Raw genomic sequence first — 26,287 nt, 5'->3', positions numbered from 1 at the left:
ATTCGATCTCGCAACCTTTCGGTTGCTAGTCCAACGCTCTAACCACTAGGCTACATGCCTCCCCATCTCCGTGGGTCTAGTCGTAAAGATTTGTCATTTAACTTGTAAAATGTATGACCTTTTATTGTGTCATGATGTTTTTATCTGATTGTCAAACGATCACTTCACCTCCTTTACTAGGCATCCTGTGTACGCTCACTCTCTCACAACCTGTTTCCAGCCTCCAAACAGTGGTGAATGGAGAGAGACATCTGTTACACAAAACACCAACAAGTGTACTGACATTTGGCAATTGTCATTAGGCCTGAATTTATGCGTCCATTGCCTGTTCTCGCGTGTCTCGGTGTCGGACAGTCATCTCTGCCTTGGCAAAATGTCTGTGTTTTCGTGGAACCACGTCGTATTTCTGAGTGTAGGCTATACCCCCCGTTTTCAAGTCCATTTTCACATTTGTCATGCCTCTGACATGATGTAATGATAAATAGTGGCGTAATAGCCTACAGCCTTCTTGACATTTTATTTTAATCATTGGTGATGTTTTACCAGTACGGAGTACCCCCACTATTTATTTTGCCGGACCGCTGTACCAAACCGCCTTAGTAGTCTTAAATAGAGGGGACATGGGAAATAAACAGGTCCTACATCTGGTCCTAATGATATTAAGACTACACTAGATTAAAGTCAACGAGGTCACCATCTAGAGGAGGAGAACAACAGATACATTTGGCTCGGTAATTCAATTTATCCAGTAGTAATTCCCAGTGATGCTGAGCAGAATTTTGGACAAGCAATCGCAGTGCTCCAATGGATAGCAACTGTCGTCCAGTCTGACGCCTCAGACAAGCTCACTTTTAAATCACATTAAAGGGCGATGCCAGTGAGGGCTATGGCAAAAACAGAGACTTTTCTATATGCACAGGAGGTTGGTGGCACCTTAATCGGGGAGGACGGGCTCATGGAAGTGTCTGGAGTGAAATTAATAAATTATGGCATCAAATATATCAAATACGTGGTTTCCATGGTTTCCATGTGTTTGATTCCATTCCATTCTCTCCGTTCCAGCCATTATTATGAGCCGTCCTCCTCTCGGCAGCCTGTGATTCCTGAAATGCAGAGCTTGTTGGAGTATTTTCCGAATCCGAAATGATACTTTTATTACATCGTTTGCTAGCTCAGCTGGTTAGCTAGCTCTCAGTCTCATTGATCAACAAACGTTGTTTACTAAAAAATGTATGTTAGCTAGCTCTCAGTCTCATTGATCAACAAACGTTGTTTACTAAAAAAATTATGTTAGCTAGCTAAGTTAGCAATGTTATGAATACAACTCCCATCTGCAGTCAACATCAAAAGTGGTTAAAGCTGACTGCATGCTGACAGTGAATTCAAAGCTATTCAGTGGCTGGCTAGCTAGATATACTACAAACATCATTTGACCAGGTTCCCATGAAGCAATTGTAATGACCGTCCACCACAACATACCCAAAAGTTTCCTGATTAGCAAGGGCCGGTCTGTTTAATTTCATTGTGTATTAGAAACACAGATTGAGATCATTATGAGGGGATTTTGCAAGTGGTTGAATGGTGAATTGGGCTTCCCAGTAACCAAGAGGGACGGGGCTTAGCGAAGGTTCAGTTGAGTCATTGGGCATGTATTAAAGACAATTTATGGTAATTCCGGAATCTGGATTGGCTGTCCAGCCTTTACTACAGAAGTCAGGGCATTCATTCATCCTTCTTGTGCTTTGTGGAGCGGAGCTGTCAAGGAAGTTGTCAAGGAAGTGAGTTTGTGTTTATACAGGACGTATCGCCCCCACTTACCGTTAGCCAATCATGTCAATACAGAGCTACAGGAGCCCTCCTCATTGTTAAAAGAATTGTGAGGCGCACAGCGATGATTTGGCCTCCGCAAGCCTAAATCGTCTTTCACCAGCAACACCATTGTTAGCCTACAAGCTCTGCAACACACCACCTGGACCAACTTGACATCCCTTCTCTCTACCTCTCGGTACCTGAAAAATTGAACTTTGCGCCACCATTCTCTCTCCCTCCCGCTCCCTGAAACATTAAACTTGACGTCACTTCTCTCTCCCTAAAACATTCAACTTGACATCCCTTCTCTCTCCCTGAAACATTAAACTTGACGTCACTTCTCTCTCCCTCCCGCTCCCTGAAACATTCAACTTGCCATTCCTTCTCTCTCCCTAAAACATTTAACTTGACGTCAGTTCTCTCTCTCTGAAACATTCAACTTGACATCCCTTCTCTCTCTCTGAAACATTCAACTTGACATCCCTTCTCTCTCTCTGAAACATTCAACTTAACGTCACTTCTCTCTCCCTAAAACATTCAACTTAACGTCACTTCTCTCTCCCTAAAACATTCAACTTGACATCCCTTCTCTCTACCTGAAATATTCAACTTGACATCCCTTCTCTCTCCCCCTGAAACATTCAACTTGACGTCACTTCTCTCTCCCCCTGAAACAGTCAACTTGACGTTACTTCTCTCTCCCCCTGAAACAGTCAACTTGACGCTACTTCTCTCTCGTTCCCTGAAACATTCAACTTGACATACCTTCTCTCCCCCTGAAACAGTCAACTTGACGTTACTTCTCTCTCGTTCCCTGAAACATTCAACTTGACGTCACTTCTCTCTCCCCCTGAAACAGTCAACTTGACGTTACTTCTCTCTCGTTCCCTGAAACATTCAACTTGACATACCTTCTCTCCCCCTGAAACAGTCAACTTGATGTTACTTCTCTCTCGTTTCCTGAAACATTCAACTTGACGTTACTTCTCTCTCGTTTCCTGAAACATTCAACTTAACGTCACTTCTCTCTCCCCCTGAAACATTCAACTTGACATCCCTTCTCTCTACCTGAAACATTCAACTTGACATGCCTTCTCTCTCCCCCTGAAACAGTCAACTTGACGTTACTTCTCTCTCGTTCCCTGAAACATTCAACTTGACATACCTTCTCTCTACCTGAAACAGTCAACTTGACATCCCTTCTCTCTCCCCCTGAAACATTCAACTTGACGTTACTTCTCTCTCGTTTCCTGAAACATTCAACTTGACGTTACTTCTCTCTCGTTTCCTGAAACATTCAACTTAACGTCACTTCTCTCTCCCCCTGAAACATTCAACTTGACATCCCTTCTCTCTACCTGAAACATTCAACTTGACATGCCTTCTCTCTCCCCCTGAAACATTCAACTTGACGTTACTTCTCTCTCGTTTCCTGAAACATTCAACTTGACATCCCTTCTCTCTCCCCCTGAAACATTCAACTTGACATCCCTTCTCTCTACCTGAAACAGTCAACTTGACATCCCTTCTCTCTCCCCCTGAAACATTCAACTTGACGTTACTTCTCTCTCGTTCCCTGAAACATTCAACTTGACATACCTTCTCTCTACCTGAAACAGTCAACTTGACATCCCTTCTCTCTCCCCCTGAAACATTCAACTTGACATACCTTCTCTCTACCTGAAACAGTCAACTTGACATCCCTTCTCTCTCCCCCTGAAACATTCAACTTGACGTTACTTCTCTCTCGTTTCCTGAAACATTCAACTTGACGTTACTTCTCTCTCGTTTCCTGAAACATTCAACTTAACGTCACTTCTCTCTCCCCCTGAAACATTCAACTTGACATACCTTCTCTCTACCTGAAACATTCAACTTGACATCCCTTCTCTCTCCCCCTGAAACATTCAACTTGACGTTACTTCTCTCTCGTTCCCTGAAACATTCAACTTGACATACCTTCTCTCTACCTGAAACAGTCAACTTGACGTTACTTCTCTCTCGTTCCCTGAAACATTCAACTTGACATACCTTCTCTCTACCTGAAAAAGTCAACTTGACATCCCTTCTCTCTCCCCCTGAAACATTCAACTTGACGTTACTTCTCTCTCGTTTCCTGAAACATTCAACTTGACGTTACTTCTCTCTCGTTTCCTGAAACATTCAACTTAACGTCACTTCTCTCTCCCCCTGAAACATTCAACTTGACATCCCTTCTCTCTACCTGAAACATTCAACTTGACATGCCTTCTCTCTCCCCCTGAAACATTCAACTTGACGTTACTTCTCTCTCGTTTCCTGAAACATTCAACTTGACATCCCTTCTCTCTCCCCCTGAAACATTCAACTTGACATCCCTTCTCTCTACCTGAAACAGTCAACTTGACATCCCTTCTCTCTCTCCCTGAAACATTCAACTTGACATCCCTTCTCTCTCCCCCTGAAACATTCAACTTGACGTCACTTCTCTCTCCCCCTGAAACAGTCAACTTGACGTTACTTCTCTCTCGTTCCCTGAAACATTCAACTTGACATTCCTTCTCTCCCTGAAACACTCAACTTGACATACCTTCTCTCTACCTGAAACATTCAACTTGACATCCCTTCTCTCTCCCCCTGAAACATTCAACTTGACGTCACTTCTCTCTCCCCCTGAAACAGTCAACTTGACATCCCTTCTCTCTCCCCCTGAAACATTCAACTTGACATACCTTCTCTCTACCTGAAACATTCAACTTGACATCCCTTCTCTCTCCCCCTGAAACATTCAACTTGACGTTACTTCTCTCTCGTTCCCTGAAACATTCAACTTGACATACCTTCTCTCTACCTGAAACAGTCAACTTGACGTTACTTCTCTCTCGTTCCCTGAAACATTCAACTTGACATACCTTCTCTCTACCTGAAAAAGTCAACTTGACATCCCTTCTCTCTCCCCCTGAAACATTCAACTTGACGTTACTTCTCTCTCCCCCTGAAACATTCAACTTGACGTTACTTCTCTCTCGTTCCCTGAAACATTCAACTTGACATTCCTTCTCTCCCTGAAACATTCAACTTGATGTTACTTCTCTCTCGTTTCCTGAAACATTCAACTTGACGTCACTTCTCTCCCTGAAACATTCAACTTGACGTCACTTCTCTCTCCCTCTCGCCACTGAAACAGTCAACTTGACGTCACTTCTCTCTCCCTCTCGCCCACTGAAACAGTCAACTTGACGTCACCTTTCTCCCTCACCCCCTGAAACAGTCAACTTGACCTCACTTCTCTCGCCCACTGAAACAGCCAACTTGACGTCACCTCTCTCCCTCACCCCCTGAAACAGTCAACTTGACCTCACTTCTCTCTCCCTCTCGCTCCCTGAAACAGCCAACTTGACCTCACTTCTCTCTCCCTCTCGCTCCCTGAAACAAACATTCCATTGATAACATCAGCTGGCACATTTGCTTTTGTGTGAAAAACCTCTAGGAGCTTTAGAGGAGGAAGGAAGCTGTGCTCTTGTCAACAGTGTGGTAAGAACATAGTCATGCTGTACAACAGCTTAGCAGGAGTGACATAAAGACAAAGGATTAAATACTTAGAGAGCAGAAGCCTAAGGACCTCTTTTCACTGCACTACTTTGACAACACAAACTAGGTCCAGGAGAGATTGTGTAAAGAGACGGACATGAACTCAGCAAAAAAAGAAACGTCCTCTCACAGTCAACTGCGTTTATTTTCAGCAAACTTAACATGTGTAAATATTTGTATGAACATAACAAGAATCAACAACTGAGACATAAACTGAACAAGTTCCACAGACATGTGACTAACAGAAATTGAATAATGTGTCGCTGAACAAAGCAGGGGGTCAAATTCAAAAGTAACAGTCAGTATCTTGTGTGGCCATCAGCTGCATTAAGTACTGCAGTGAATCTCCTCCTCATGGACTGCACCAGATCTGCCAGTTCTTGCAGTGAGATGTTACCCCACTCTTCCACCAAGGCACATGCAAGTTCCCGGACATTTCTGGGGGGAATGGCCCTAGCCCTCACCCTCCGATCCAACAGGTCCCAGACGTGCTCAATGGGATTGAGATCCAGGCTCTTCACTGGCCATGGCAGAACACTGACATTCCTGTCTTGCAGGAAATCACGCACAGAACGAGCAGTATGGCTGGTGGTATTGTCATGCTGAAGGGTCATGTCAGGATGAGCCTGCAGGAAGCGTACCACATGAGGGAGGAGGATGTCTTCCCTGTAACGCACAGCGTTAAGATTGCCTGCAATGACAACAAGCTCAGTCCGATCATGCTGTGACATACCGCCCCAGACCATGACGGACCCTCCACCTCCAAATCGATCCCGCTCCAGAGTACAGGCCTCGGTGTAACGCTCATTCTTTCAACGATAAACGCAAATCCGACCAGCACCCCTGGTGAGATAAAACAGCGACTTATCAGTGAAGAGCACTTTTTGGCAGTCATGTCTGGTCCAGCGACGGTGGGTTTGTGCCCATAGGCGACGTTGTTGCCGGTGATGTCTGGTGAGGACCTGCTTTACAACAGGCCTACAAGCCCTCAGTCCAGCCTCTCTCAGCCTATTGCAGACAGTCTGACCACTGATGGAGGGATTATGCGTTCCTGGTGTAACTCGGGCAGTTGTTGTTGCCATCCTGTACCTGTCCCGCAGGTGTGATGTTCGGATGTACCGATCCTGTGCAGGTGTTGTTACACGTGGCCTGCCACTGTGAGGACGATCAGCTGTCCGTCCTGTCTCCCTGTAGCGCTGTCTTAGGCGTCTCACAGTACGGCCATTGCAATTTATTGCCCTGGCCACATCTGCAGTCCTCATGCCTCTTTGCAGCATGCCTAAGGCATGTTCACGCAGATGAGCAGGGACCCTGGGCATCTATCTTTTGGTGTTTTTCAGAGTCAGTAGAAATGCCTCTTTAGTGTCCTAAGTTTTCATAACTGTGACCTTAATTGCCTACCATCTGTAAGCTGTTAGTGTCTTAACGACCGTTCCACAGGTGCATGTTCATTAATTGTTTATGGTTCATTGAACAAGCACGGGAAACAGTGTTTAAAACCCTTTTACAATGAAAATCTGTGAAGTTGTTTGGATTTTTACGAATTGTCTTTGAAAGACGGGGTCCTGAAAAAGGGCCGTTTCTTTTTTGGCTGAGTTTATATGAACATTTATCTTTAAGAGACATCTCCCACATTGCCTCTGATACCACATACCCCCCTTTGAGTGGTAACAGTGTAAAGACAAGGATTCAGCCACAATAATTACCTTAATACCAGTAGACAGCATTGTTGCTCTGTTAGACAAATTGAAAATCACAGGCTTGTAAAATATCCACACATTTGTGAATCATTGCATGAAGTGTGCAACGCTATGTGCAATATGGTTTAGATGCTCCTGTAAAGTGTGAATTACTATTCTTATTTAGTTTGTTTATTTACTATGGTATTTACGGTATGACAATAGCTGCATGCCCTGATTTCAGCGGCAATGTCACCGTAAATGCTGTTGGACCACTGCAGATGTCGGATTGACCATGCAGAGCCCTTTACTGTATGAGCACTGCAGATGTCAGATTGACCATGCAGAGCCCTTTACTGTATGAGCACTGCAGATGTCGGATTGACCATGCAGAGCCCTTTACTGTTGGACCACTGCAGATGTCGGATTGACCATGCAGAGCCCTTTACTGTATGAGCACTGCAGATGTCAGATTGACCATGCAGAGCCCTTTACTGTATGAGCACTGCAGATGTCGGATTGACCATGCAGAGCCCTTTACTGTTGGACCACTGCAGATGTCGGATTGACCATGCAGAGCCCTTTACTGTTGGACCACTGCAGACGTCGGATTGACCATGCAGAGCCCTTTACTGTTGGACCACTGCAGACGTCGGATTGACCATGCAGAGCCCTTTACTGTTGGACCACTGCAGACGTCGGATTGACCATGCAGAGCCCTTTACTGTATGAGCACTGCAGATGTCAGATTGACCATGCAGAGCCCTTTACTGTATGAGCACTGCAGACGTCGGATTGACCATGCAGAGCCCTTTACTGTATGACCACTGCAGATGTCGGATTGACCATGCAGAGCCCTTTACTGTATGAGCACTGCAGATGTCAGATTGACCATGCAGAGCCCTTTACTGTATGACCACTGCAGATGTCGGATTGACCATGCAGAGCCCTTTACTGTTGGACCACTGCAGATGTCGGATTGACCATGCAGAGCCCTTTACTGTTGGACCACTGCAGACGTCGGATTGACCATGCAGAGCCCTTTACTGTTGGACCACTGCAGACGTCGGATTGACCATGCAGAGCCCTTTACTGTATGAGCACTGCAGACGTCGGATTGACCATGCAGAGCCCTTTACTGTATGAGCACTGCAGACGTCGGATTGACCATGCAGAGCCCTTTACTGTATGACCACTGCAGATGTCGGATTGACCATGCAGAGCCCTTTACTGTATGAGCACTGCAGACGTCGGATTGACCATGCAGAGCCCTTTACTGTATGACCACTGCAGATGTCAGATTGACCATGCAGAGCCCTTTACTGTATGACCACTGCAGACGTCGGATTGACCATGCAGAGCCCTTTACTGTATGACCACTGCAGACGTCGGATTGACCATGCAGAGCCCTTTACTGTTGGACCACTGCAGACGTCGGATTGACCATGCAGAGCCCTTTACTGTATGAGCACTGCAGACGTCGGATTGACCATGCAGAGCCCTTTACTGTATGACCACTGCAGACGTCGGATTGACCATGCAGAGCCCTTTACTGTTGGACCACTGCAGACGTCGGATTGACCATGCAGAGCCCTTTACTGTATGACCACTGCAGACGTCGGATTGACCATGCAGAGCCCTTTACTGTATGACCACTGCAGACGTCGGATTGACCATGCAGAGCCCTTTACTGTTGGACCACTGCAGACGTCGGATTGACCATGCAGAGCCCTTTACTGTATGAGCACTGCAGATGTCGGATTGACCATGCAGAGCCCTTTACTGTATGACCACTGCAGACGTCGGATTGACCATGCAGAGCCCTTTACTGTATGACCACTGCAGATGTCGGATTGACCATGCAGAGCCCTTTACTGTATGACCACTGCAGATGTCGGATTGACCATGCAGAGCCCTTTACTGTATGAGCACTGCAGACGTCGGATTGACCATGCAGAGCCCTTTACTGTATGAGCACTGCAGATGTCGGATTGACCATGCAGAGCCCTTTACTGTATGACCACTGCAGACGTCGGATTGACCATGCAGAGCCCTTTACTGTATGACCACTGCAGACGTCGGATTGACCATGCAGAGCCCTTTACTGTATGAGCACTGCAGACGTCGGATTGACCATGCAGAGCCCTTTACTGTATGAGCACTGCAGACGTCGGATTGACCATGCAGAGCCCTTTACTGTATGACCACTGCAGACGTCGGATTGACCATGCAGAGCCCTTTACTGTATGACCACTGCAGATGACGGATTGACCATGCAGAGCCCTTTACTGTATGACCACTGCAGATGTCGGATTGACCATGCAGAGCCCTTTACTGTATGACCACTGCAGATGTCGGATTGACCATGCAGAGCCCTTTACTGTTGGACCACTGCAGACGTCGGATTGACCATGCAGAGCCCTTTACTGTATGACCACTGCAGATGTCGGATTGACCATGCAGAGCCCTTTACTGTTGGACCACTGCAGACGTCGGATTGACCATGCAGAGCCCTTTACTGTATGACCACTGCAGATGTCGGATTGACCATGCAGAGCCCTTTACTGTATGACCACTGCAGACGTCGGATTGACCATGCAGAGCCCTTTACTGTATGACCACTGCAGACGTCGGATTGACCATGCAGAGCCCTTTACTGTATGAGCACTGCAGACGTCGGATTGACCATGCAGAGCCCTTTACTGTATGACCACTGCAGACGTCGGATTGACCATGCAGAGCCCTTTACTGTTGGACCACTGCAGACGTCGGATTGACCATGCAGAGCCCTTTACTGTATGAGCACTGCAGACGTCGGATTGACCATGCAGAGCCCTTTACTGTATGACCACTGCAGACGTCGGATTGACCATGCAGAGCCCTTTACTGTATGACCACTGCAGATGTCGGATTGACCATGCAGAGCCCTTTACTGTATGACCACTGCAGACGTCGGATTGACCATGCAGAGCCCTTTACTGTATGACCACTGCAGATGTCGGATTGACCATGCAGAGCCCTTTACTGTTGGACCACTGCAGACGTCGGATTGACCATGCAGAGCCCTTTACTGTATGAGCACTGCAGACGTCGGATTGACCATGCAGAGCCCTTTACTGTTGGACCACTGCAGACGTCGGATTGACCATGCAGAGCCCTTTACTGTTGGACCACTGCAGACGTCGGATTGACCATGCAGAGCCCTTTACTGTATGAGCACTGCAGACGTCGGATTGACCATGCAGAGCCCTTTACTGTTGGACCACTGCAGACGTCGGATTGACCATGCAGAGCCCTTTACTGTATGAGCACTGCAGACGTCGGATTGACCATGCAGAGCCCTTTACTGTATGAGCACTGCAGATGTCGGATTGACCATGCAGAGCCCTTTACTGTATGACCACTGCAGACTTCGGATTGACCATGCAGAGCCCTTTACTGTATGAGCACTGCAGACGTCGGATTGACCATGCAGAGCCCTTTACTGTTGGACCACTGCAGATGTCGGATTGACCATGCAGAGCCCTTTACTGTATGACCACTGCAGATGTCAGATTGACCATGCAGAGCCCTTTACTGTATGAGCACTGCAGATGTCGGATTGACCATGCAGAGCCCTTTACTGTATGACCACTGCAGATGTCGGATTGACCATGCAGAGACCTTTACTGTTGGACCACTGCAGACGTCGGATTGACCATGCAGAGCCCTTTACTGTATGACCACTGCAGATGTCGGATTGACCATGCAGAGCCCTTTACTGTATGAGCACTGCAGACGTCGGATTGACCATGCAGAGCCCTTTACTGTTGGACCACTGCAGATGTCGGATTGACCATGCAGAGCCCTTTACTGTATGACCACTGCAGACGTCGGATTGACCATGCAGAGCCCTTTACTGTATGAGCCTGGACCGAATAACTTCCTCCTCCTGCCACCCCTATCTGAGTCTGTGTGTGTGTGTGTGTGTGTGTGTGTGTGTGTGTGTGTGTGTGTGTGTGTGTGTGTGTGTGTGTGTGTGTGTGTGTGTGTGTGTGTGTGTGTGTGTGTGTGAGCCTTTCCTTTAAGTTCTCCCACACTGAGAGATTATGACTTTTTATTTTTTGAATTATTTAACCTTTATTTAACTATGCAAGTCAGTTAAGAACAAATTCTTATTTACAATGACGTCCTACCCCGGCCAAACCCGCACGGCCCTATGGGAGGAACGTATAGGACAACACTAATGTTTATCGTCTTTGCAGACGAACCAAAGAAACTTCTATAAATGACAAGCATAAAACCAAGGAGAGCAGAACTTCAGTCTTAGACAGTAACATTAGACAGGGGATTCCTGCACTGCTGTCCAATCTGAAACATGGTTTTACAAAGTCTGTAACCAAGGAGCTAAACATTCCACCATTTTGTATTTCTTCTGACGTTTTATCAGTAACAGTAGCACAATGGCATGTCATGCAGCTTCATTCTTTTCACCTAGTGATTTGTGACACGGACAAACGCTTAGAGGGAATTCAATCAGCAGTGATTTATTACCAGAGCATCTCTGAGCCATGTAAGGTCATACTGCCCTTGACCCTTGACCTATAAACACCTCTAAACACATCCTCTACCACGGAGCCTTCAATCTGTTCACATCACAGTTAACCTGACTGTCACATTCAGCAGGAGGAACGGGCCATCAGCATCCATCAGACATAGTTAGGACGCAACCCAAACGGCATACGATTCTCTACCTGGACCATAGGGCTCAGTTAAAAAATATATTTTAAAAAAATGACTATATAGGGAATAGGGTGCAATCAGGGATACATCCTTAGAGAGAAAACAAGACAAAGGTCAGGACAGACAAGCTGGTACCGGGTTGAACAGAAGATGCCCCCCGGCTACAGCCAGCCAGCAGCTCAAAGATGGAAGGGTTGATTGATTTCTAGCAGACACAGAACCCACTGTCTCACTGCACAGGGTTTAACCCATTGAGCGGAGCACAGAGGGGAGATTCACACCGCCTCCACTTATATTACGCACACTAGAGCATCAAGTAAAATACAGTCTTCTCGGCTTACTTCTGAAAATCAGTATGTCAGTTAAAGGAGGAAATGGATGCATTTATAAAAAAGAAACGAATATGATGCTCATTTTAAGTACATAAAAGCGATCTTGTGGCTTTGGGCACTTCAAATAAGCTAATATACAGTGCCTTGCAAAAGTATTCATCCCCCTTGGCGTTTTTCCTATTTTGTTGCATTACAAGCCGTAATTTAAATGGATTTTTATTTGGATTTCATGTAATGAACATACACAAAATAGTCCAAATTGGTGAAGTGAAATGAAAAAAAAAACTTGATTAAAGAAATTCTAAAAAATACAAAACGGAAAAGTGGTGTGTGCATATGTATTCATCCCCTTTACTATGAATGAAGCTAAATAAGATCTGGTGCAACCAATTACCTTCAGAAGTCACATAATTTGTTAAATAAAGTCCACCTGTGTGCAATCTAAGTGTCGCATAATCTGGCACATGATCTCAGTATATATACACCTGTTCTGAAAGGCCCCAGAGTCTGCAACACCACTAAGCAAGGGGCACCACCAAGCAAGCGGCACCATGAAGACCAAGGAGCTCAGGGACAAAGTTGTCAGGGACAAAGTCAGGGACAAAGTTGAGGAGAAGTACAGATCAGGGTTGGGTTATAAAAAAATATCAGAAACTTTGAACATCCCACGGAGCACCATTTAATCCATTATTAAAAAAAGGCAACAAAGAGACCAAAGATAACCCTGAAGGAGCTGCAAAGCTCCACAGTGGACATTGGAGTATCTGTCCATAGGACCATTTTAAGCCTTACACTCCACAGAGCTGGGCTTTACGGAAGAGTGGCCAGAAAAAAAACATTGCTTAAAGAAATAAATAAGCAAACACGTTTGGTGTTCGCCAAAAGGCATGTGGGAGACTCCCCAAACATATGGAAGAAGGTATTCTGGTCAGATGAAACTAAAACGGGGCTTTTTGGCCATCAAGGAAACCTGGCGCAAACCCAACACCTCTCATCACCCCGAGGACACCATCCCCTCAGTGAAGCATGGTGGTGGCAGTATCATGCTGTGTGGATGTTTTTCATCGGCAGGGAATGGGAAACTGGTCAGAATTGAAGGAATGATGGAGGATGCTAAATACAGGGACATTTTTGAGGGAAATCTGTTTCAGTCTTCCAGAGATTTGAGACTGGGATGGAGGTTCACCTTCCAGCAGGAAAATTACCCTAAGCATACTGCTAAAGTACCACTTGAGTGGTTTAAGGGAAAATGTTTAAATGTCTTGGAATGGCCGTGTCAAATCCCGGACCTCAATCCAATTGATAATTTGTGGTATGACTTAAAGATTGCTGTACACCAGCGGAACCCAACTTGAAGGAGCTGGAGCAGCTTTGCCTTGAAGAATGGGCAAAAATCCCAGTGGCTAGATGCCAAGCTTATAGAGACATACCCCAAGGGACTTGCAGCTGTAATTGATGCATAAGGTGGCCCTACAAAGTATTGCCTTTGGGGGGTGAATAGTTATGCACGCTCAAGTTTTCAGTTTTTTTGTCTTATTTCTTGTTTGTTTCACAATAGAAAACATTTAGCATCTTCAAAGTGGTAGGCATGTTGTACAACCCCCCCCCCCCAAAATCTATTTTAATTCCAGGTTGTAAGGCAACAAAATAGGAAAAATGCCAAGGGGGTGAATACTTTCGCAAGTCACTGTAGCAACACAATGGGATCAGGCCTACTTCCCTACAGATCAGGAAACCTGGTAGATGCTTTGACCTACAGTAAGTAGGCTCTGACCATCATTGATCCATTTGTCATATCACATTTTGCTACCATGGAAGTGTATGCTTGGTGTTAAAGGAAACCTTGAAAAGTTCCCCACATAATGGACAGGGAATACAGTGGATTTAGGAACTGAGATCCTGTCTCCGGACACTGTTTTGATTAAATCTTTAATTTAAAGAAGCACCTGGCAGCTGTTCAATCTAAAAGGAGAGCAGGAGTGGAGGGTTGTGTGTTAAACTGTATAGTACAGGAAGGTACAGAATGATGAAGAGATGTGATTAGATCAATCTGGCAGAAGTATTAACAACACACATGCAAAATATACACACGTTTGGAAACACCCACCCACCCACCCACCCACCCACCCACCCACACACCCACACACACACACACACACACACACACACACACACACACACACACACACACACACACACACACACACACACACACACACACACACACACACACACAAACTGTACACTAACACACTGCACACACACCTTCAGTACTCTAGGTTTTGGCCATGGGACCCAGGACTCCCCCTGGCTGCATGCTCCTTGGTCATCCTCTGTCTGCCAAACAGGCTGGGCTGCACCACTCTGGCAGGTGTACCCACAGTTCCTCTCTAAGACTGTACGTAGTCCGTCAAACACAACCACACTGGTGGTGCACCCCATCACTCCAGGTCCAAACAGGCATCACTCACTAGCCTCCTCAGGAGAGCCGGACGATGACCCAGTTCCCCAGATCCAGCCCTCCTCCAGATTGGTTCATCCTGAAAACCAGCCGCACCCGGATCCACAACTTCCTAGGATGGCATAGCCCGGAAAGCCTGGAGAGAGAGTTTATCCAGCAAGGGAAAGAAGTCTCGGTCAGAGCCACAGCAGAGCAGAGCTCTCCCAGCCTGTGTTTGCAGGATGCCTCAGTCAGCAGTCAGAGAGAGAGAGAGAGTGAGAGATGGGGGGAGAGAGAGTGAGAGATGGAGGGATGAGGGATGCTGTGAGTGCTGCTGCAGCCAATGCTTAACCTTGTTAAAATGCAGCTTCTATCAGCTGCTTCTGCGGCTGTGGATCTCTCGCTCTCTCCCTCTCTCCCCCCCCTGCCTCTCCCTTCTTTGAAACCTCAATTCTCTTTTTTTTCCCGTGTTCACAGTCAGCCTACACATCTGTGAATGAAAATATTAGCATTCTTTGGGGAATGCATTCAGAAATAAGCAGGCATAACCACACCCTAATCCAGTAGTGAAAGCTCTGCAACGGGAGGGGATGTGACCACGAAGATCAAGGAGTTGACTAAGGTCTGCATCCAGAAGGGAGGCTGTTTCTACAGTCAGGCAAAGTAGCTCTGCATCCAGAAGGGAGGCTGTTGCTGCAGTCAGGCAAAGTAGCTCTGCATCCAGACGGGAGGCTGTTGCTACAGTCAGGCAAAGTAGCTCTGCATCTAGAAGGGAGGCTGTTGCTACAGTCAGGCAAAGTAGCTCTGCATCCAGAAGAGAGGCTGTTTCTACAGTCAGGCAAAGTAGCTCTGCATCTAGAAGGGAGGCTGTTTCTACAGTCAGGTAAAGTAGCTCTGCATCCAGAAGAGAGGCTGTTTCTACAGTCAGGCAAAGTAGCTCTGCATCTAGAAGGGAGGCTGTTGCTACAGTCAGGCAAAGTAGCTCTGCATCTAGAAGGGAGGCTGTTTCTACAGTCAGGCAAAGTAGCTCTGCATCCAGAAGGGAGGCTGTTTCTACAGTCAGGCAAAGTAGCTCTGCATCCAGAAGGGAGGCTGTTGCTACAGTCAGGCAAAGTAGCTCTGCATCTAGAAGGGAGGCTGTTGCTACAGTCAGGCAAAGTAGCTCTGCATCTAGAAGGGAGGCTGTTTCTACAGTCAGGCAAAGTAGCTCTGCATCTAGAAGGGAGGCTGTTGCTACAGTCAGGCAAAGTAGCTCTGCATCTAGAAGGGAGGCTGTTGCTACAGTCAGGCAAAGTAGTTCTGCATCTAGAAGGGAGGCTGTTTCTACAGTCAGGCAAAGAGGAACATGGCTGAGTGCTTATTTAGTTCAAGTGGGAAACAAGGAGCAACAAGGGACAAAATCTCCCCGAATCAAATTAATGAGTTAACCTAATTTACACTTGACTAAATCATTAATAATGACATAGCAGCATACTGATTAAGGAAAGCCTTAATAAAAACATTGATTAAAAACTTCATCCTCGGCCAGGCTGTTTGGAAAGCAGTTTTCTAAATGAACATGATCCTCTGTAATCTTCTCGAGCAAGGAAAAGCTAATAAAATAAAATAACAAGATTTGTGGCAAACCTACTCTGTGACTTGACATACAAACAGCAGCTGAGTCAATCAGACTGTGTTCAAAGACAAATCTACTTTACATTAGAAACCTAGAGAATGTCAGATATGGTTTAAAAAAAGACCAAATGTACTGACCAATGCTTTTGCTCAAAGTCATCTCTATTTACAAAACACACCAGAGACATATAAGGATTTAGGCCTTGTATGCTAAGACAGGGGTTTTCAAACTTTTGTTGCCCAGTGACCCCGGCCCAGGCAAACCGGTGACCCCGGGACCCCCAATATACTGAATGTTATAAAAATAAAAAAAATAAAAAGTTTTGTCTTATCATCAGGTGAATGATAATGGCAAGTATACGTAATCAATATTTGAAAATTAACAGATTTGGTAGACAGTTTCATTATTTTGAATTCCCCACAATTCATTGGAAGTGTACACTGTAACATAGTCTATTAACTAGTCTGTTGCCGTTGTAAAGCAAATCTACTGCAACTCTACAAATGTTCCCATTGAGCTGAGAGAATTCTGCTGTTTTTAAGCTCATTTTCAGCAATTCTACACTGTTTGGCATGGAGCTGAGAGACAATTTTTCAGTTTTAAAGCTAATTTCCTGAAATTCTATGCATTTTGCATGGCTCAAACATAACAAAATCAAGAGCTTTGTCCTCCCTGTTCTGCCAAGTGAATTAAAAAACATTAGAAGGGCAATTCCATGGTAACGCACTTTAAAATGCCAAACAAAAACCATTGATTTCAAGGTTTACCGAACCATACAACTCTATGCACAAGGACTTCTTTTAAAAATGTCCACTGGTAAAATCTCCCTCAGGTTTTCATGCAACCACATTTTCCAAAAACTCTTAAATATCTGCTCCGAATTAAGATTCAAAGATGTCTACAGAAAGAACGGGGTGTCGGCTATTACATGGCACCTTGACTTTGAAAAAATACCTTTTGGTTATTAAACTACAGTAAGTGAAGTGGATTTACACCCAGTAACAGAAATACGGTAATGGAATTACACAAGTTTTTACATCACAGCGCAGCACAGCAGAATACAGTAGAGTACAGTACAGTAGAGTACAGTAGAGTACAGTGCATTACAGTACAGTACAGTACAATAAAGCAGAGTAGAGTAGGGTAAAGTACAGTGCAGTAGAGTACAGCACAGTACAATAAAGTAGAGTAGAGTAGGGTAAAGTACAGTACAGTAGAGTACAGTACAGCACAATAAAGTAGAGTAGAGTAGGGTAAAGTACAGTGCAGTAGAGTACAGTAAATAAACTCAGTACAGTAGAGTATAATATACAGTACTCTACTTTTCTTTACTGTACTGTACTCTACTATGCTCTACTCACTGTACTATACTCTACTGGATTGTACTGTATTGTGCTGTATTGTACTTTATTGTACTGTACTGTACTGTGCTGTGTTAGCCAAACTTGTGAAAAATAGTGTATGTCTATGATAGGTTCAGCTTTGGTCCTGTCCGGTCCCTCTGTGGACGTTAACATAAAGGCCAAGTACGTACGGTACGGCATGTCTCCTAGTTACTGAAGTACATACGGTACAGCATGTCTCCTATTTACTGAAGTACGTACGGTACGGCATGTCTCCTAGTTACTGAAGTACATACGGTACAGCATGTCTCCTAGTTACTGAAGTACGTACGGTACAGCATGTCTCCTAGTTACTGAAGTACATACGGTACAGCATGTCTCCTAGTTACTGAAGTACATACGGTACAGCATGTCTCCTAGTTACTGAAGTACGTACGGTACGGCATGTCTCCTAGTTACTGAAGTACGTACGGTACAGCATGTCTCCTAGTTACTGAAGTACGTACGGTACGGCATGTCTCCTAGTTACTGAAGTACGTACGGTACAGCATGTCTCCTAGTTACTGAAGTACGTACGGTACAGCATGTCTCCTAGTTACTGAAGTACATACGGTACAGCATGTCTCCTAGTTACTGAAGTACGTACGGTACAGCATGTCTCCTAGTTACTGAAGTACATACGGTACAGCATGTCTCCTAGTTACTGAAGTACGTACGGTACAGCATGTCTCCTAGTTACTGAAGTACATACGGTACAGCATGTCTCCTAGTTACTGAAGTACATACGGTACGGCATGTCTCCTAATTACTGAAGTACATACGGTACAGCATGTCTCCTAGTTACTGAAGTACATACGGTACAGCATGTCTCCTAGTTACTGAAGTACGTACGGTACAGCATGTCTCCTAGTTACTGAAGTACGTACGGTACAGCATGTCTCCTAGTTACTGAAGTACGTACGGTACGGCATGTCTCCTAGTTACTGAAGTACGTACGGTACAGCATGTCTCCTAGTTACTGAAGTACATACGGTACAGCATGTCTCCTAGTTACTGAAGTACATACGGTACAGCATGTCTCCTAGTTACTGAAGTACATACGGTACAGCATGTCTCTTAGTTACTGAAGTACGTACAGTACAGCATGTCTCCTAGTTACTGAAGTACGTACGGTACAGCATGTCTCCTAGTTACTGAAGTACGTACGGTACAGCATGTCTCCTAGTTACTGAAGTACATACGGTACGGCATGTCTCCTAGTTACTGAAGTACATACGGTACAGCATGTCTCCTAGTTACTGAAGTACATACGGTACAGCATGTCTCCTAGTTACTGAAGTACGTACGGTACAGCATGTCTCCTAGTTACTGAAGTACATACGGTACGGCATGTCTCCTAGTTACTGAAGTACATACGGTACAGCATGTCTCCTAGTTACTGAAGTACGTACGGTACAGCATGTCTCCTATTTATTGAAGTACATACGGTACGGCATGTCTCCTAGTTACTGAAGTACATACGGTACGGCATGTCTCCTAGTTACTGAAGTACGTACGGTACGGCATGTCTCCTAGTTACTGAAGTACGTACGGTACAGCATGTCTCCTAGTTACTGAAGTACGTACGGTACAGCATGTCTCCTAGTTACTGAAGTACGTACGGTACAGCATGTCTCCTAGTTACTGAAGTACGTACGGTACAGCATGTCTCCTAGTTACTGAAGTACGTACGGTACAGCATGTCTCCTAGTTACTGAAGTACGTACGGTACAGCATGTCTCCTAGTTACTGAAGTACGTACGGTACAGCATGTCTCCTAGTTACTGAAGTACATACGGTACAACATGTCTCCTAGTTACTGAAGTACATACGGTACAGCATGTCTCCTAGTTACTGAAGTACATACGGTACAGCATGTCTCCTAGTTACTGAAGTACATACGGTACAGCATGTCTCCTAGTTACTGAAGTACATACGGTACAGCATGTCTCCTAGTTACTGAAGTACGTACGGTACGGCATGTCTCCTAGTTACTGAAGTACGTACGGTACAGCATGTCTCCTAGTTACTGAAGTACGTACGGTACAGCATGTCTCCTAGTTACTGAAGTACGTACGGTACAGCATGTCTCCTAGTTACTGAAGTACGTACGGTACAGCATGTCTCCTAGTTACTGAAGTACGTACGGTACAGCATGTCTCCTAGTTACTGAAGTACGTACGGTACAGCATGTCTCCTAGTTACTGAAGTACAAACGGTACGGCATGTCTCCTAGTTACTGAAGTACATACGGTACAGCATGTCTCCTAGTTACTGAAGTACGTACGGTACAGCATGTCTCCTAGTTACTGAAGTACATACGGTACGGCATGTCTCCTAGTTACTGAAGTACATACGGTACAGCATGTCTCCTAGTTACTGAAGTACGTACGGTACGGCATGTCTCCTATTTACTGAAGTACATACGGTACGGCATGTCTCCTAGTTACTGAAGTACATACGGTACAGCATGTCTCCTAGTTACTGAAGTACGTACGGTACGGCCTGTCTCCTAGTTACTGAAGTACATACGGTACGGCATGTCTCCTAGTTACTGAAGTACGTACGGTACAGCATGTCTCCTAGTTACTGAAGTATGTACGGTACAGCATGTCTCCTAGTTACTGAAGTACATACGGTACAGCATGTCTCCTAGTTACTGAAGTACGTACGGTACGGCATGTCTCCTAGTTACTGAAGTACGTACGGTACGGCATGTCTCCTAGTTACTGAAGTACGTACGGTACAGCATGTCTCCTAGTTACTGAAGTACGTACGGTACAGCATGTCTCCTAGTTACTGAAGTACGTACGGTACAGCATGTCTCCTAGTTACTGAAGTACGTACGGTACGGCATGTCTCCTAGTTACTGAAGTACGTACGGTACAGCATGTCTCCTAGTTACTGAAGTACGTACGGTACAGCATGTCTCCTATTTACTGAAGTACATACGGTACAGCATGTCTCCTAGTTACTGAAGTACGTACGGTACGGCATGTCTCCTAATTACTGAAGTACGTACGGTACAGCATGTCTCCTAGTTACTGAAGTACATACGGTACAGCATGTCTCCTAGTTACTGAAGTACATACGGTACAGCATGTCTCCTAGTTACTGAAGTACATACGGTACAGCATGTCTCCTAGTTACTGAAGTACATACGGTACAGCATGTCTCCTAGTTACTGAAGTACGTACGGTACAGCATGTCTCCTAGTTACTGAAGTACGTACGGTACAGCATGTCTCCTAGTTACTGAAGTACGTACGGTACAGCATGTCTCCTAGTTACTGAAGTACGTACGGTACAGCATGTCTCCTAGTTACTGAAGTACATACGGTACGGCATGTCTCCTAGTTACTGAAGTACATACGGTACAGCATGTCTCCTAGTTACTGAAGTACGTACGGTACAGCATGTCTCCTAGTTACTGAAGTACGTACGGTACAGCATGTCTCCTAGTTACTGAAGTACGTACGGTACAGCATGTCTCCTAGTTACTGAAGTACATACGGTACAGCATGTCTCCTAGTTACTGAAGTACGTACGGTACGGCATGTCTCCTAGTTACTGAAGTACGTACGGTACGGCATGTCTCCTAGTTACTGAAGTACGTACGGTACGGCATGTCTCCTAGTTACTGAAGTACGTACGGTACAGCATGTCTCCTAGTTACTGAAGTACGTACGGTACAGCATGTCTCCTAGTTACTGAAGTACGTACGGTACAGCATGTCTCCTAGTTACTGAAGTACGTACGGTACAGCATGTCTCCTAGTTACTGAAGTACGTACGGTACAGCATGTCTCCTAGTTACTGAAGTACGTACGGTACAGCATGTCTCCTAGTTACTGAAGTACGTACGGTACAGCATGTCTCCTAGTTACTGAAGTACGTACGGTACAGCATGTCTCCTAGTTACTGAAGTACGTACGGTACAGCATGTCTCCTAGTTACTGAAGTACGTACGGTACAGCATGTCCCCTAGTTACTGAAGTACGTACGGTACAGCATGTCTCCTAGTTACTGAAGTACGTACGGTACAGCATGTCTCCTAGTTACTGAAGTACGTACGGTACAGCATGTCTCCTAGTTACTGAAGTACGTACGGTACAGCATGTCTCCTAGTTACTGAAGTACATACGGTACAGCATGTCTCCTAGTTACTGAAGTACGTACGGTACAGCATGTCTCCTAGTTACTGAAGTACGTACGGTACGGCATGTCTCCTAGTTACTGAAGTACGTACGGTACAGCATGTCTCCTAGTTACTGAAGTACGTACGGTACAGCATGTCTCCTAGTTACTGAAGTACATACGGTACAGCATGTCTCCTAGTTACTGAAGTACGTACGGTACAGCATGTCTCCTAGTTACTGAAGTACGTACGGTACAGCATGTCTCCTAGTTACTGAAGTACATACGGTACAGCATGTCTCCTAGTTACTGAAGTACGTACGGTACAGCATGTCTCCTAGTTACTGAAGTACGTACGGTACAGCATGTCTCCTAGTTACTGAAGTACATACGGTACGGCATGTCTCCTAGTTACTGAAGTACGTACGGTACAGCATGTCTCCTAGTTACTGAAGTACGTACGGTACAGCATGTCTCCTAGTTACTGAAGTACATACGGTACGGCATGTCTCCTAGTTACTGAAGTACGTACGGTACAGCATGTCTCCTAGTTACTGAAGTACATACGGTACAGCATGTCTCCTAGTTACTGAAGTACGTACGGTACAGCATGTCTCCTAGTTACTGAAGTACGTACGGTACGGCATGTCTCCTAGTTACTGAAGTACGTACGGTACAGCATGTCTCCTAGTTACAGTCTGTCTATGGGTACAGGGTAATTTACCTAAGAGTGGCTGCAGTCTGTCTATGGGTACAGGGTAATTTACCTAAGAGTGGCTGCAGTCTGTCTATGGGTACAGGGTAATTTACCTAAGAGTGGCTGCAGTCTGTCTATGGGTACAGGGTAATTTACCTAAGAGTGGCTGCAGTCTGTCTATGGGAACAGGGTAATTTACCTAAGAGTGGCTGCAGTCTGTCTATGGGTACAGGGTAATTTACCTAAGAATAGCTGCAGTCTGTTTTATGGGTACAGGGTAACTCACCTAAGAATGGCGGCAGTCTGTCTATGTGCTACTCCATTACACTAACAGCTATACTGAGGGGGCAATAACATTGATCGGGACACACACCACAGGCAGCATGAAAAGTACTTCCTAAGGTTCAGTGTGCTGAACTCCCTCTGCCTGCGTGTCTGTGCTCTGTTAATATTTCAGCAGCACTTGACACACTGAACTACATTAGACTAGGGGAAAGAGATGAGCTGTGGAGGAGAGCAGCTGAGCCCGGGGATGAGGGGATGCAGATGAGAGAGAGAGAGAGAGAGAGAGAGAGACAGAGAGAGAGAGAGAGAGAGAGAGAGAGAGAGAGAGAGAGAGAGAGACAGAGAGAGAGAGAGAGACAGAGAGAGACAGAGAGAGAGAGAGAGAGAGAGAGAGACAGAGAGAGAGAGAGAGAGAGAGAGAGAGAGAGAGACAGAGAGAGAGACAGAGAGAGACAGAGAGAGAGAGAGAGAGAGAGACAGAGAGAGACAGAGAGAGAGAGAGAGAGAGAGAGAGAGAGAGAGAGAGAGAGAGAGAGAGAGAGAGAGTTTTTTGAGTTTTTATAAAACCTTTATTTTATACTCAAGTGTTAACATAAAAAATGACACACTGCCTTTTCAGAAATGAAACAACAAATGTAATTCCTAAACAAAATAAATAAAATAAAAATACAAAAGAACATATACATTCAACTTATTTCATCAACAAAAAATAATTTCCCCTCCTCTACAAAACAAAGCGCTCCTTCGTAAGCCCACTTCTCCTCAAACAATAGGAGATATTTTACAGCTGAGAAGAACTCAAAATCCACTTTTATTCTTGCTTTCACTAATCCTTTAAAAACACATCTTACATCCTGCCCATATCCCGTTTCTATCTTATGTTTCCTACTCAGAAAAATTGACATCTTAGCTTGTCCCAAAATAAAATTTAACAGTTGACATTTTCTTTTCTGTTGCTTACTATATTGAAACCCCAAAATAAAAACAGTGTTATTGAAAATCTCCCCTACAGCTTTAAACAAAGATTCCAGCATTTCCAATAGAGGTTTTATCCTCTCACACTCCATAAAACAGTGAAAAATGGTTTCTGTTATATTACAAAAAGGACATCCATCTCTAACATCTGAGTTAATAACAGATACAAAAGCATTAACTGCAATGATGCCATGTAAAACCCTCCATTGCATATCACCAGTACCCTTTTGTAATGGTGGCTTGTACAGTGCTCTCCATGCTGGCTTTACCTTGTCATCAATGCCCAATTTTACCCTCCATGGAGTGTCTTTTCTATTTTTCAATTTATCTTTATTCAACACCTTGACACACCACCTATACAAGTCCTTCCCATTCACCTCATCCAAACCCACCTCCTCAAACCCTCTCAAATCCAGCAATAACGCCTTTCTTTCTGACTCTGGGATATTTGGTGTAATCCCTAGTCTTGGAAATGAGACGTCTTCATCTTGTACCTTCTTCTTTTGGCTATTAAGCATACCCCACTCTTCCGCTGACAAAGCCTTCCTGCAGCTTCCCAGCAGTTGTCAGACAATCCTTTCCGACCTCACCCCCAAATGTTCAGCCACCCGTCTTCCATCCATTAAGGCGGGCCCAGCCATGGCCATTAACTGTTTTAAGGTGATGATTTTAGCCCTTCACCAGAATCTTGGAGAAATGTGGAACAGCTGCAGTTGTACAATCCAGTCTTGCCCCATACACCAGAGGTTCCTCCAACAGCCAATGCACTGACTCCGCTGAAGTTCGTCTGGACACCTTCATTATGCTCCACACTCTGAGAAGGCCTCTGTAAAACGGAGGTACTCCCTCCCTAGAAATCTGGCTACTATCAACCAGAAATAAAGCCTTCTTTAAACCTAATCCTCCAACCCGCTGTAATACAAGACCTGCCACCCCTCTCCACACCACATTTTCCGGTCCATAAAGCAACCTTTGAATAAACTGAAACCGGAAAGCAGCAGCCCTACTAGCAAGATGTACAAGACCTTGTCCCCCCTCCTCTTTTGACAAATACAAAACACTTTGTGGAACCCAGTGATATTTATCCCAAAAGAAATCCACAATAATTGCCTGTATCTTAGCCAGAAGGCCAGATGGTGGTTCTAAAACTGACAACCGATGCCACAGTGCAGAGGCAATCACATTGTTAACTATAATAGTGCACCCCCTATATGACATACGAGATAGCAACCAACGCCATCTCCTCATCCTCCCTTCCACCATTTCAACCACCCCAATCCAATTTTTTTTCCATAGTCCCCTCATCTCCTAGGTACACTCCAAGATACTTAAAACCTCCCTTACACCATTCCAGCCCCCCTGGCAAAGCCATGATCCCTCCAGACCATTCTCCAATCTGTAAAGCACAACTCTTTTCCCAATTTACCTTTGCAGAGGATATTCCCCTAAAACGATCAACCATTAGACTCAAACTATCCACCTCCGCTTGATTTTTCACTAAAACAACTACATCATCAGCATAGGCTGAGAGACGAATAGGAGGAATATCCTCTGAAAGGTACACCCCTTCAATGCGACTTCTAATGCTATTTAGTAGTGGCTCTATAGCAATGGCATATAACATTCCTGACAAAGAACATCCCTGCCTAATACCTCTACACACTTTAAAAGGAGCACTCAAACCACCGTTAACTTTCAATACACTTTCAATGTCACCATATATCACCTTTATCATGGCAATAAAACCAGAGCTAAACCCAAACGCCTCAAACGTGTGCCATAAATATTGATGTTCAACTCGGTCAAATGCCTTTTCCTGATCAATTGAAATTAGACCAGCATCCAACCCAATAGCCCTAGAGACGTCCAAAAAATCACGAATCAGAGAAATGTTATCCCCTATCTGCCTGCCAGGAACACAGTAGGACTGGTCCGTATGTATGATTTGCCCCATCACCTCCCTCAGCCTGTTGGACAAAGCCTTTGACAGGATCTTATAATCAGTGCACAATAAAGCCACCGGCCTCCAGTTCTTCACCTCCCTAGGGTCACCCTTTTTGGGCAGTAGGGTGAGGACAGCCCTTCTGCTGCAGCTTATTGGTAGTAACCTCCGGTTAAACTATATTAAACTACTGCTAGCCAATCCTCTCCCAACATAGCCCAAAAAGACTTAAAGTCAACGGGAAGCCCATCAATGCCTGGTGCCCTTCCATTTTCCATGCCTTTTAATGCAGTGTATAACTCCTGCAAAGACAATGGTTGCTCAAGCTCAACCTGAGCTTCTGCAGCCACCTGTGGGAGCCCATCAAGGAACTGTGTGTCACTGTTTTATCCTCTTTGTACTCACACTTGTAGAGCTCAGCATAGAACTCTACTGCCCTCTTTCTAATTTCACTAGGCTAGGAGCTCTTGTCCAACAGCTGATTTGAGACATGAATAATTTCTTGTCCATTCTTTTCTCTAAAACCAAAGAAAAATTTGGATGAGGCATCCATTTCAGAGATCCTGAAACTTACTTCTCACCAATGCCCCTGTGCTCTGATACCAGCAGGTCTGCCAATGCAGCTTTTTCCTCTTGAGGGCCTGAGTATGGCCTCGATCTCCTGTGGTCTCAACCAACGTCATGAGTTCCACTATTTCAAACTC

The 26,287-nt window shown here is 45.1% G+C and overlaps 1 protein-coding gene across 1 annotated transcript in view; it reads right to left on the bottom strand.

Annotated features, from left to right (window-relative positions):
* LOC120063679 (FERM, ARHGEF and pleckstrin domain-containing protein 1) overlaps nt 1-26,287 on the bottom strand; it is a 193,232-nt gene that overhangs the window by 15,235 nt on the left and 151,710 nt on the right. The window lies entirely within an intron of this gene.

This window comes from Salvelinus namaycush, chromosome 19, assembly GCF_016432855.1.
Source record: "Salvelinus namaycush isolate Seneca chromosome 19, SaNama_1.0, whole genome shotgun sequence".
Taxonomy (NCBI): Eukaryota; Metazoa; Chordata; class Actinopteri; order Salmoniformes; family Salmonidae; genus Salvelinus; species Salvelinus namaycush.
Note: the sequence above shows the minus strand (reverse complement) of the source record. Positions and strands in the feature narration are given on the sequence as shown.